We start from the raw sequence: 13,690 nt of genomic DNA, 5'->3' as shown, positions 1-13,690 counted from the left end.
CGTTTTTGTGAGTGACACCGCAGTTTTGCAGCATAAATAAGAAGCCAGAGAGTCGAGGAAGGATCATTAAAGAGAAGAGCAGAAAAAAGAAGAGAAGAGATCTTTTTCCCTTTCATTCCCTGCTAGGATTTCCTGCTCTGTTTTATGGGGGTCATGCAGCTGGCAGGCGCCCTCCTGTTTCTGTCCATAATGATGACAGGCGTCCATTAGTGCACAGTAGAAACACGAGCCACAGAGGTTAACTCAGGCTCTTCCCCCCCTGACAGCCTCTTCCCTTTCCCCAGCCCCCAGTATACAACCTACCTATCTATAGGGCAGATAATTGTGGCTCTCAGTTGCTGTTGGCAAAGCCAGGCTGATTAAGGGTCAGCTCCTGCTCAGACACCAGCATGTGCACCCTGGCAAGTTGAACTCAACCTGGAAAGCTGGTCCAGCCCTCTGGGACCATATTATGTCTCTGGTATATAACAAACTTGCATCCAGGAAAGGAAATGGTGGACTGGTGGTGCTGCAGATGAGAAAATCAACAGTGCTTGCTGCTGTTAGGAAATGAAAACGAGGAAAACATGTTTTTCTGGTGATTCTATGTTTGCGTGTAGTAGATACTGCAGATAGTTTTTTGTTTTTGGGGAAATCCTGCATGAATTTTCCTGATATACTGTAGATTGAATGTAGATTCCCTCAAAAAGAGAGTGAGAAAAGGAGATATGAACAGACGGTGGGGTCGGACATTGAGGCTACAGTTGTCACTACGCGTATACCATTCAACACCCTTCTTCATAAGTTTCTGCAGGTGTCGCTCACATGAGAATACGGCAGCAGTGTCATACGTTCTGGTGAAGTCTAACAGGCCTCTTCGGAATTGGGTGTGTCACTCTCCCACTAATGTGTCATGTTAACATCTCCCTTGTGTCATAACTCTTCTGTCATGTTTCTCAGAAGCAGTGCGCTGAACTTAAAGCCATATTATTTTCCCTTTCAGCTGATTTTAGCACAGCGGTATCCGTCTTCGGCTTCAATGCAGCTGGAGAACTTGGCAGAACAGTGTTCACACGCCCATTCTTTGATTCTGTGGCCATCTTTGTCATCATGCTCGATGTTAAGCCTCCAGTACAACTGAGGAACAACCAACTGTGCGCTGCGGTTGGACTGTCAGGGAGAGAAGCCTGGGATTGGCCAACACAGAACTTATATGGGATCTATTTAAGGGGATGCAGGCCTTTATACTACAGTGAACCCATGTACTTGTTTGCTCTTTTTGTGGTCAAGATACAGGAAGTACTTTGTTCTGGGATTTAACGGCAGAAAAAAAAAAGAAACCCTGACTTCTCAAAAAAATTAAATGAAAGGTTACATGTGAACAACAAAGTTTATGGAGGGTGTAATAAGATTGCCCACTGAATTTAAGATAGAGTTCACTTGTAAGACAAATGTTTGAAACTGCCAGCGGTCACATAAATCTGCTTCTTGTGTCTTCATTGTTGCAAACAGAAATAAAATTCTCATGCTTATTTGCGAATGGTGAACTTTGACAAATGCAATGAATAGGAATCATGTTTATGTTATTTCCATACAATTGATCATTTATTAAGTCAAACCTGATTTTAACAAAATGTTTGGCCAAAATGCAACACTGACATTTTATTAGCATTTAAAGGATTAGTTTTGGGAGGCTATAGTCAGCAGCCAGTTAGCTTAGGATACAGACTGGAAACAGGAGCAAACAGCTAGACTGGCTCTGTTCAAAGGTAACAAAATCCACCCACCAGGCCCTCAAAAATGTAGATGTTTAATTGTTAAAAAAAAAAAAAAAAAAAAAAAAAAACTGAAATATAAATATGGAAAGTTGTGTTTTTACGGGGATTATGTACTATTTCTTGGCTGGAAGCAGTAACTTCATAAACCTCACAGTCACTACTGATATCAGTCTTCTCATCGAGCAGAGTGAATAACAGTATTTCCCAAAATGTCAGAACTGTTCCTTTAAGTTGATATGGCAAACTGAAAACAGCTGCCTAAAATTTTAATGAGAGAAGTAAGATTGCACCAAAAAGGTGAGCTGAAAGACTCTAAAACACTTCATGCTGTAGAGCTGAGGGGAAACGCAGAGTTAGATGATAATTCCATAAGCGACTAAGGCACAGCAGCGCTTAGAGCTAATAACATCAGCATGGTAACACGCACACAGTGACAGTGTTAACGTGTTGATGTTAAGCAAGTATAATGTTAACATGTTCACCCTCTTAGTTAAGTGACAGACTAATTTTTTTTAATATGATGATTCACTGTAATGTCCCCAAATATACTGCAGTTCATCCTGACGGGGACATTAATGTCTTCATCCTGGTGGCGGCGCTGGAGGAGAATCGAGGGATGAATAAAGTCAGCAGGATTCATCCTCTGGGGAACATGGATATCAGAACAAAATTTACTTCCATAATTACTGTGGAAATATTTCATTCTTGGACTGAAGTGGTTCTAGCAGCTTTTTTTTTTTTACGTGTTTATCCAACTCAAACGTTAGTTTTAAGGCTGCAGTTTGTGGCGGTGTTATGCTGGATTACATAATATTGTGTATGCTTATTATTTATCACGAGATACAGCTGATTGTTAACTGACTTTACAAGTCCTTATTACCTTTACAAGGAAATACAGTAACTGAAACTCACTGACGTAAAACTGCAAGTGATTTCAAAGGAGGCAGCAGTCCAGTGTCCGAGAAGAGAAAGTGAGCAGTGTGAAGGAACACACCGCCCACACGTGGCCAAGCAATGGCCTGCAGCACTAACACGTCCCAGCTGAACAACAACACACGTAGGTGGCCTCTGAGCTGCAACCCAACAAACTCTGACCTCAGCCTGCACATCAGGTGTTGAGAAATGTTCAACTGTCCACTTGTTGTGGGAACCCCCGATCTGCCCGTCTCCCGTGCGTTTACGCAGTCTTGTGCAGCACAGATGAAACCTTAGAAAACGATATCTGCCAGACCGCAGACTGATAACATCAGAGCCCAGAAAACAACAGCAAAACTGTCTTAAACTGTGTCTTTGTTTTTCTGCTCTGGTGAAAAACATTTGGAGTGAGTATGTCAGCTTCAAGTCTCTTTTGTACAGGCAGGGTCAAAGGGTCACTCTAAGTCTGAGAGTGACAGCAGTAATGGTGAGTGGGGCTATATTTAAATCCCGAGGAGAGGAACAGCCTTGACTCATGTGTGGACCCTGAGTCAAGGCTCGGGCCCTGCTTCTCTTTCCACACATAAAATTACTCTTCTTCAAACAGTTTAAAAATAAAACTGCCAGCATCACGACCTTTCAATGACATAATTATTTTAAAATGCAGATTTTGTAATGTATTGAAAGATTGCTGAGAAAAAAAATTGCCAAAGAGCAACCTGAAATAAAGGAAATTAAATATGAGAAATGAAAAAGAACAGATCTATTTTGGGCAATGTTGTCATGTCTCCTGATAAGTTAGAAAGTAGGTTACGTATTATTGGAAAGAATGGCGTATCACTGCATGGTTACAATAGATTTTATTGACCCATGTGACAAAATGAACCCTTTCTTTAAAGATTCTTTCCCAATGTCCTGCTGAGGAGTTCAGTTGCTTTGTTGTCTGGATAGATCTGGAGGCTAACTGTGCTGATTTGTCAGTGGCTGCTGGGTGTTTAGCCAAGGCTGCTGTGGTTGATTGGTGGAAAGCAGGAGCACTGGGCTTTCCCACAGAGCCAGAGCACAAGACTTTGAAATAGGAGCAGCTTCTCTGAAGCTTTATCAAGCCCTGATCACCTGATAAATCTGTCAGAAGCTGTGGTCCCTCCATAGGAACCTGTTATTCATAGTATGTGCTAGTAAAACAAATCTTTGAAGGACTAATCCTTTAAGCCTGATTCAGTGTTTCATCAGCAGAAGAAACACTTGTGTTTGCTGCACAGACTTCAACTTGTTATCTCGAGCGGTGCTTCCCAAATCACTTTTAAGTGTCACATAAATATTTGAGATTAATGAGGAAAGTGTGGCAGATGGATCGTATGTTATCCCTCCGCTCTGTGTTTTCAGAACTGCTTACCCCTGAGGCTTCTTTGACATGCACGTGCATACCTATCTGTGCTGCCATCTCTTTACAGTATATCTGTGTCAGCAGTAGGCTGAGGCAGGAGCATGAGAAATGGAGGCGAGCTCGGTCCTCAGTCCCACGGATAGGGGCTGTGCACTCATCTGTAAACGGCTTCTGTGTGTGTGTGTGTGTGTGTGTGTGTGTGTGTGTGTGTGTGTGTGTGTGTGTTGTGAGTCTTTATTTCCATCTGTTTTCATCACTTCTGGAAAGGTGGCATGACGAGTCTTCCCACAGGAGTGGCGAGAGCGTTGCCGTCCCGCACCTTCCTCCTCTCCTCACCTTACTCAATGACATGGGCCTTATCGCTGCATCTGCCGGCCCAGTTAGTCCTTCCCCCTTGTTTGAGGATTAGGCGATGCTACTGCACCCATTGTGAGCCACGGAACACTAAATTGGGAGCTTTCCGACACGGACGAGGCACAGATCTCTTCCTCTGTGAAGAGTCCGTATTTGGAGTGCAACGATTATTTCAGATAATCTTAAGCATAATTGAATAATCTCTGGGGCTGCTATGGACTCTCACTGCTAAATATGCAAATATCTTCCTTTAGTCCACACTGCATGAAATCGTCATTCTGTTTGGCCTCGAGCTGTCGGGGGAAAGAAGGGGCTTTTTTAGATCCACAAGTCAGGAAGCTGAGAAACTAACTTTACTCCTGTGATATAATAAAGTCAATGTGAGTCCACCACAATAATAAAGTCAGAATGTGATGCATTTCATTCAGTTTCACTTTAGGAAGATTCGGAAATGTTTCATTGAAGTACTGACGGCATCAAAGAGGTGATGCCTTCACTCCACAGTGAGCCACCATTACAAAGAGATGTTGACCTTGCCTTTGGCCTCTTGGCTGTCTGACAAAGCAATCCCCATGCTCTAGTGCAGTACGGCTGTCCTCTAAATGAAAGTAGCTGAGAGGCGAAGGGCAAAGAGGCCTATGGAATATCAATGTGCGATGCTCTCAATTAAGATTAAAGCTTCGAATGGAGTCCTATGGAGCCGCTTCCCTAAGAAATGCTTGACATTTTACCCTTGCTGACTCTTAAAAAAAAGTGTCCTACACCACCAGTAAAACCACCACCACTGCCGCTAACTAGCTGCCCCTCCTCGGCTGGACCTCCATTCACTGAATTCATTCTGTAGATATTGACTTAGGCAGTCACACTTCTAAGAAATAAGTGAAATGGATCATCTTACTGCCAGTGGATGATAAGAATACTGAAATATGAAAAAGCGTCTGGATCAGCAAAATGACAAACTGGGAGGTGGGTGGGGGGGGGGGTATGAGGCAGTCATGATAAACCCTTAGAGACAAATTCCCTGCAGCTAGACGGAGAAATGAGGAGAGGCAAGAGGGGAAGAGAGGTAAAGGAGAAATTAATATATATTTGCAACATGCACATTTTAAATGTATGTTTATGAGAGAGCTCATTAATTTACAATACGAGCATCCTCCCAGAACGCCAGAAACACGGACCTACTGCACGTAAACACCAGCTGTAGTGTAGGCTTTTTTTATAGAATCTTATCTGATGTGGAACAGATTTATTATATGGGAATATCAGTCAGTTTGATAATGTACTTTCCGTATTGTACTTTCAGGATAATAAATACATCACATCTTCAGTGTCGTCTGTTTATTTCCAACCACCAACATTCCTCATTCATAAAAACAAGCCAATGACAAGGCTACAGTTCTACGCTTTATTCCCTATAATTAATACAATGTTTGAGATTTATTCAGCAGTTTGTTAAGATTCAGCAGATGCTGTTTCTGGGCCAGGGGCTTCAGTTTGAATGGAAAACACGAGTCAGTATTTACTTGGAGTATGCGACACATTTCCTGGTGATTTACAGAACAAGATGTCAATTGTTTACATCTGATCGGGTAGATTAATAGAGATTATGATGTTGTTTTCAGTGTGTATCTGCCAGTATCATCACATCTGAGCATTTCTAGTTATGTTTTTGGTACAAAAGACACTCGGGAAATACAACATGAGGCCATTTAAATGAATATATTAAATCAGCAGGAAAAACAGCTCATTTTATTGCACATGTGAAACTCCAGGTGGGACTGAGCTACATGTATAAAGGTGATCTGATGTTTTATTGCTGAAAGTCAGGGAGCAGGGACTGATTATGAATGCAATGTAGAAAATAAGATCAAAATGGAGCCTATCGTGTAAACTCCACCCTTGATAAACAGAATTCCACATCACGCTCCAACTCTGCAGTTAACTGAATCAATGCAATTCCACTTGTGCTGATCTTGCAGACTGAGGCCCTTCCCCCATCCTCCCTCTCCCTCTCCCTCTCCCTCCCTCCCTCTCTCTCTCTCTCTCTTTCTGTCTCACACACACACACTCACACACACACATACACATCTCTCTCCATGTGCTGGTCTACCCATCGTAACACATTAGCAGTAGAAGCCATCACACAATCAAGACAAGGCAGTGTATGAGACGTCAGGCCAATTTGTTTCCTTCTTGGAGCTACATCACATTAGCAGGGTGGCTATACCCTTGAGCTAAATCCAAGTTCACACAGAGGGAGCGGGCTGCCGGACAGGAGGGCAGCAATGTCAGCACTTTTCAGACGGCTGCTGACATGTATCCAGCAGACTGACAAGTATGAAAAAAGCTTGATAGTTTGAAATATGGTCCTTTGGATATTCCTTTTTTTTCTGCACTTATAATGGCATTTCCTGAGGCCTGGAAGAGAAAGAGTGCACAGTCCAAAAATTAGACTGAAAAGTTCTTCAGCCAGAGGTCAGGACATCAAATGAAAGGGCTGGATTTTATTTCCACTCTCATCAGGATCTCGTGCCTGCAAACAAATCTGATATGACTTCAGCCGTGCTGTCGGAACCAGAAGACAGATGTGACTCGGAGAGACCACTCAATAGTTCAATTATCTGATGTCTGTCTTGCTTAATTAAACATATAATTGACCATCCGAGGACTAATGATAGTCATCCCATTACCCATGAATCCAGGGGATTTGGCATAACCACCACTTGACCCCGCTGTGGATCGACTGGCCTTAGCTACAGGATCAGAGTGTATCCACCGTTCACCGCTGACACTCCTCCAGACTGCATTCCCTGTCGCATGTCTCAGGATGTGACTCTCAGCTCTGCCAAAAACAGTTGGAGGGAAAAATGCAATTACTGCAAGATTATCATACTGCTTCCGTTTGACTTTTCTGACTGAATTCATGAATATATATGAATCCATCTTGCATCTCAATCTGGAAACCCCCACATCCATGTTTGGCTGGTGGCATTTCCTTTGTTTCCTCAAAGTGTGCTCTTACAGGAAGATTAAAGTGTTACCCTGAAAAACCCAGACCGTAATTCAAAAAGTATAAAACATCAAAAAAAAAAAAAAAAAAAAAAAAACTCAGCACACTTCTCTCTGTTTCAAAAAAAAAAAAAAAAAAAAAAAAAAAAGTCTCTGTCAAATACAGCTCCAGAACTTTAAGGGAGAGTTCTGTGTGAAGGATGTGTTTTTCCTAAATATCGTTGTCAGGTGAAAACCTCCAAAATGTCAACTTTTCAGGAACTAAGAAACAGTTTTTTTAGCTTAATGACCAAACATTATTACGTCCATCCAGTTCACTTCTGAAAGATTTTCATGATCTTCAGGCCGGCAGAATTTAAACATTTAAACTAAAGGAGAAGTCAGACATTTTGGACATACACTAGCTCGCTTTCTTGCCGAGACTTCGATGAGAAGATGTCACATCTGTCCATTCACTGTGAAGCTGGAGCCAGGAGACAACGAGCCTATTCCTTGACTCAGCCCAGATATGTGCCGCCCAGCCATTGTTCCAAGGCCCATTATTCTGATTCCCTGTTATTTTTCTCTCACCCGTACTCCACTAAGAGCCGCCCCTGCGCTGCCTCTGATTGGCTCTGATTCTGACATCTTATTCCAACTCTAACCTCGAACTAACCCTCTAACCAGAGCCCTAACCAAGCTGCAAACACTAGCCAATGAGAAGGACTCTGGGCGGGTCGTTCTGGAAAAAGGAATAATGAAATAGTTTCAGCATGTAGCTCTCTGTACAACTCCAAACCTTTGTTTTCATAGTTGAGTGTGTGGATTAAACAAACAACAAGCAGCATGTTAATTCATGAGCTTTAGAAGTGCAGGCAGCCCTCTGAGGCCAGCTGTTTGTTCCCCTTAGCATCTTTATGCTAATCTAAGCTAAATGTCCCCTGGCTGTAGCTTCACACTCATCAGACTGACAAGAGAGCAGTCTTCTTAATCTTCTCATGACACTCGCAGCAACAAAGTGAAAAATAATATTTCATATTTAAACTGAAACAAAGAAATCACCTTTACGTCCTAACTGAGGCTGGATGACGTTTGCAAGTGCGCTGATATGATACCAGAATTTTTTATTTATTTATTTTTTTAATATCTTACTTTGACAAATGGAAACCTGATTTTCAAAGAACCCTTTTTGTATTCAACAGAAGAAGCCAAAGGTCACAACCACTGAATGTTGTACAAGCACAAACAGAGAAACAAGAACTTTGATGAATTTTCTATGACTGTTTATGAATCGGACTCAATATTTGATGCTGGTTTTCAGTACATATCAGTTTTATATTTATTATAGTTGGTTTATTATAGTTTTGTTAGTTAACAGAACATATATAGGTAAAGAAAACAAGAGCATGAATTGGCCGATTTCAGTTAATTAAATTAACTTAACCAATTGGTTCTTAACAGGTTTTGACACTCTACAGACACAGTTTGGTCAGTGCTTAAAAAGTGTTGAGGTTCAGAACCAACCCTGCAGATGTTTTGGGTTCCACCTAAAATTGTCATGATCTTACTCTACAATCATCTATAATCATGTTTATGAGGCTGGTGACACTAAAATTGTTTACATATCATAACACTGTCCAGAATACTAAATGCCTGCCATTACCTGTACTCAACCCCCAAACACACACACACACACACACACACACACACACACACACACACACAGAGAGAGAGAGAGAGAGAGAGAGACCCCCCTCTCTCTGAATGTATCACCAACCCTTGGACTACACCACTACTCCCCTTAATAGCTCAATCTGACGAATCATTTAAAAGCCCGCTGAAACAGACAGATGGGTAATGGATTGCATGGCAAATCAATGCCGGGATCAATGGAAGACATGCATCAATAAATGGATAGAGAGCTGCTGAAATAGACACCAGAGTTAATGTGGAACAGCGTAGAACATCATTGTGTGGAGCACACAGTGGAGAAGGCTAATACGAGTCGCCTCGGCTGATAAGGTGTCCTTTTGAATAATGGAGACAACAAACTGACAGTGATAAGCTAAACTTAAGCTTAGCTGCTATAGTGTAGCTGAGGGGGCTGTGTATTTAGTGCCCATCCCCAACAAAACACACACACACACACACACACACACACACAACTCACTCTCACATAAAGGCAGCCACCAGCAGGCCAATGTCTGTGTCTACTGGAGCTCCATGGCAGTTTCCTGCCAGTTTACACGACTATAATCATGTGACAGTCCTGGTCAGACTGAGGCTGTGGTGAGCTGGACTGTAGATACTGTATCAGGGGAACAGAGAAGCAGAAGCTGAACAAAAGGACAAATCTGTGGGGGTTTTTTGCACAAAACACAAAGTCCTGGGAGTCTGTTGTGAGCAGAGTCATCAGGAACAAACTATATTGTTATTCTTCAGATGTAAGACAGTATGCTGAGCTAACATGCTGGGACACATGGTGTTGTGGGGGAGCAGCTCACCACAAGTGTTGAACTTGTGTTGGACCCAGGTGGCGTTGTGACCAGAGCCTGACTCATCGCTGCAGCACCGGACGCTCCAGACTTGTGGTTTCAACATTCAACAGCGTGAGGCATCCCACCCGCTGATAACTGCATTTAATACTAAACAAAATAAAGAAAAACAAAATAAGTAAGCAAAACAGAGAGAAGTCTGAATAGACCTCGGCTTGCTGTCCTTGGACCAGCAAGTGGCAAGACACTACAGCTGTTTCTCATGCGCCATAAATCTCTGGTGAATGGCTGGTTTAAGGGTGGGTGCTAAGGAGCAGCTGTACCCGTCTAAAAATAGCGGCAAGGCTGCTGCCGGACAGCGTGTTAAAGCTCAACACGCAGTTTAGCACAAAGAGCCTATCAACAATACCTCCCACCTGCATTAGCCTAACTGCGGCCTGGCATCAGCATTACAAAGCAGGAAGTGAGTGACTGTTGTGCAAACTGAGCATCCGCGCATGTCACTGTGTCTGACTCACACACCCAAACAACGGCCAGATCCTGACCACATAATACAGACACACTTTATTTTTCCAATGAGCTGAACATTCATTATCAGTGTGTCGTGGCCTGAGGCAGAACGCTCCCTCCTCGGCGGAGTGACAACCGCCGGCCGCCCTCATGGAAAACACAGCCAAGATGGCACAGCAAACATGAAACCATTGTGACAGGCAGAGTTCGACAAAGCAGGACCGAGCACACCCAGCACATTTTATCAGTGTTTTCTTTTTCGTCAGATTCTTTCTCTGAATTAAAGAACAGACTGACATTCCTACGTCCAGCTCCGCTTGTTCGAGCTGATAATAAAAAGTGTACTTGAGCCTGTTTGTGTGCGTGGACGGGGCTGCACACACCTGTTTGGGTGTACTGTAGCGTAAATGTAATTGCTAAACACAGAGGCTGGCAATGTTTAGAGATGCCAAATTGCGCCTCTGGGAGTCACTATAGCTCACAATCTGACTAATGAAGGCCAAGTAATCAAGCTTCAAACTCATCAACCATGTTTGCAGTAATTAAAAGGTTTATGCTCAGCACCAGGAGAGCCGTTTGACTCTGTCAGTCGGTGTCATAAGCCAAACCTGATGTTTGTTATTTCCAGGAGCCAGAGCCAAAGTCAGAACATTTGACACAAAACCCACTGCTCTGACTGTTTGTTCAGTTTGTATGATAATCTGATGCCATAACAAATACGCTGTGTCACAGACAGAAGTCGGGCTCCTTTCACGCCCAGGCACAGAGCGAGCACACGTAAACGTACACGGTGATGAATATAAATCCAATAATCAATTATATGACGAGTGCTGTCTGTCTGCATCATCCTGATCTATTCCGTCCTGTGGGACTGTGAGGGGCTGTGAGGTGGGGACAAAGGGGTTGTTAGTGAAAAATACTGCAGTCACATGACACACAATGCCTGGCCTTCAAATCTACGATCCATACACTAAAAACAACAGAGAAATAAACACATAAGGCACATCCAAACCTCCATGTGTAATGTACACATGATGTATAATGTATTCTAACCTCCAAAAACAAATGATCGCTCTTGTTTTCCTTGGTTATTTCACATCTGGATGGGTGTGATTTGTCATTATGCATAATAACATACACACGCTGACTAACTGGATTAGGCCTTAACACAATACTTGGCTGGATATAATAATACACCTCCTATCAAACATGCTGACATCCACAAGGATTTTACCCAGCATGCAGCGGGAGATGTTCCACCATAACAATTCTCCAGGGATCATAAGCGACCTGAAGAGGACATCAGGCAGTAGAGTATGTCCACCCAAAACTTGAGAATGAACAATTCATAATTTACAGTGTAAGACCACCATCAGAATTAATAAGTAACAAACACGTCTAAAACTTGGTTTAAATTCTGCAAAGTCTTTATGGTGAAAAACACTGTAAAGATGCTGTTTTATTCCGAGACATGCCGCTGGTATTTCCTGAGTTCCAGCACATTTCCACTCGGGGACTGAAGCAGGACAGGCTGAGAAAAGTGAGCATGTTTTAGCTGAGGACAGAGCTCTCTCTGCTGGCTGAACCCTGCTAGTGTCACAGCTAATGCTCGCTGCAAGCAGGATCCCGGTAAATGAACACAAATGGGCATTTTCTACCCAGCTAAAAAATCAACTAAGAAGTAAATCATGGATAAAGTTCTTTAATTGTCACGTGTGAAGTGGGATATGCAAGCTTCTCTGTCTACCAGTGAGCCGAGCCTAATAGGTACAGACTGTTGTGTTGTGGATCCCCCACTGCTTCCTTGATTACAGCCAGTGGTTGCTTTGCAGCAGCCAATTAAAATCAAATGCCATTCTCTCACATATTATCACCATTGTATTTACTTGTAGATCAATTCCCTTCAGCTGCACCATTTTACATAATGAATGCAGAGGCTTTTGATGTGTTTGCCTGGTAGGAGATGCACGCGCCACAGGAGGAGCCGCTGAAGGGCCTGCTCTCCTTACCTTATTGCCATGTAATAAATTGAATTGTGGGCTGTTTTAGTTGTGGATGGTCATAATGTGGCATCTTTTAGATGATAAACATTTATCACTCTCATGTTTGTTTTTAAAGTCATGCAATATTTAGTGTTTATAATCACGCTTTATTATGACCTTTTAGCACGTTTCACTGTAAAACAGGCCAAAGGTAAGATCAACTTTATCAACACAATATCAGACGATACCAGTATGACTGAAGCTACAATGAACCAGTCATTTAATTCATTCATATTGGATATATATACGTCCATATCTGTGGACCTTAAGAGGAACAAGCAGGTCAGTTATTTAATACATGAATCAGTGGTGGAAGAAGTACTCAGTATGCTTCTTTAGTAAAAGTACATAGCTGAATGTGGTGTGTGTGTGTGTGTGTGTGTGTGTGTGTGTGTGTGTGTGTGTGTGTGTGTGTGTGTGTGTGTGAGGAGCAAGAATGGATCCTATCAATATTCTGTTTTTATTTTAAATGTGCATTTGGCTGGTTTTTGTGAAGTGATACATGATATTCATATTAAAAGTGAGATGATTACTCGATTGGAAAAAAATGAATAGTAACTATTATAATAATTGATTGTTTTTTCTCTGTATCTCTGTATCACACCTCTGGATTTTGGACAGTTGATCTGACAAGACATTTGAAAATATCATTTTTTGACACTGGGAAATTGTTATAGTACTTTTTTTTAACTAAGATCAATGCATTTAAAAAATGATTACCACATTAATGGGTGATAGGCAAACTCATTAGTTGCTGCCCTTATATCCATGATAAGATAATCTGTTTATATATTTATATATTACTAGAGCTGTGAAATAAATGTAGTTGAGTAAAAAAGACAATAAGAAGTAAAAATGACCATGAAGTGAACATACTCACCACAATAATTGAGTGAATATACAGTTTCTCTTCACCACTGCAATAAGTTACTAATAAACCATCATAAAAACAATGACTGACTTCCCTTTGTGAAGTGCACTTGCAATAAGTACAAGCGCTACTATACAACATAGCAATAAAGGTTTGTTAAATGTTTACAAAATATGAATCATATTCCATGTAGTATCGACATTAAAGATACTGTACACATGTTATGATGTTTGAGGAAGTACTCTGTAATGTATTGTGAAATGTGGGCTGTTGTAAAGGCGAGTATGTTTATAATGCAACTCTTTTTGTCGTCAGGCCTTTGGTTAAAAATCATTGTGCAACAGAAACTTTGCTTTAAAAAGTTTGATTCG

This window comes from Chaetodon auriga, chromosome 2 (assembly GCF_051107435.1).
Source record: "Chaetodon auriga isolate fChaAug3 chromosome 2, fChaAug3.hap1, whole genome shotgun sequence".
Classification (NCBI taxonomy): Eukaryota; Metazoa; Chordata; class Actinopteri; order Chaetodontiformes; family Chaetodontidae; genus Chaetodon; species Chaetodon auriga.
The sequence above is the reverse complement of the archived record's forward strand: the minus strand, read 5'-3'. Positions refer to the sequence as shown.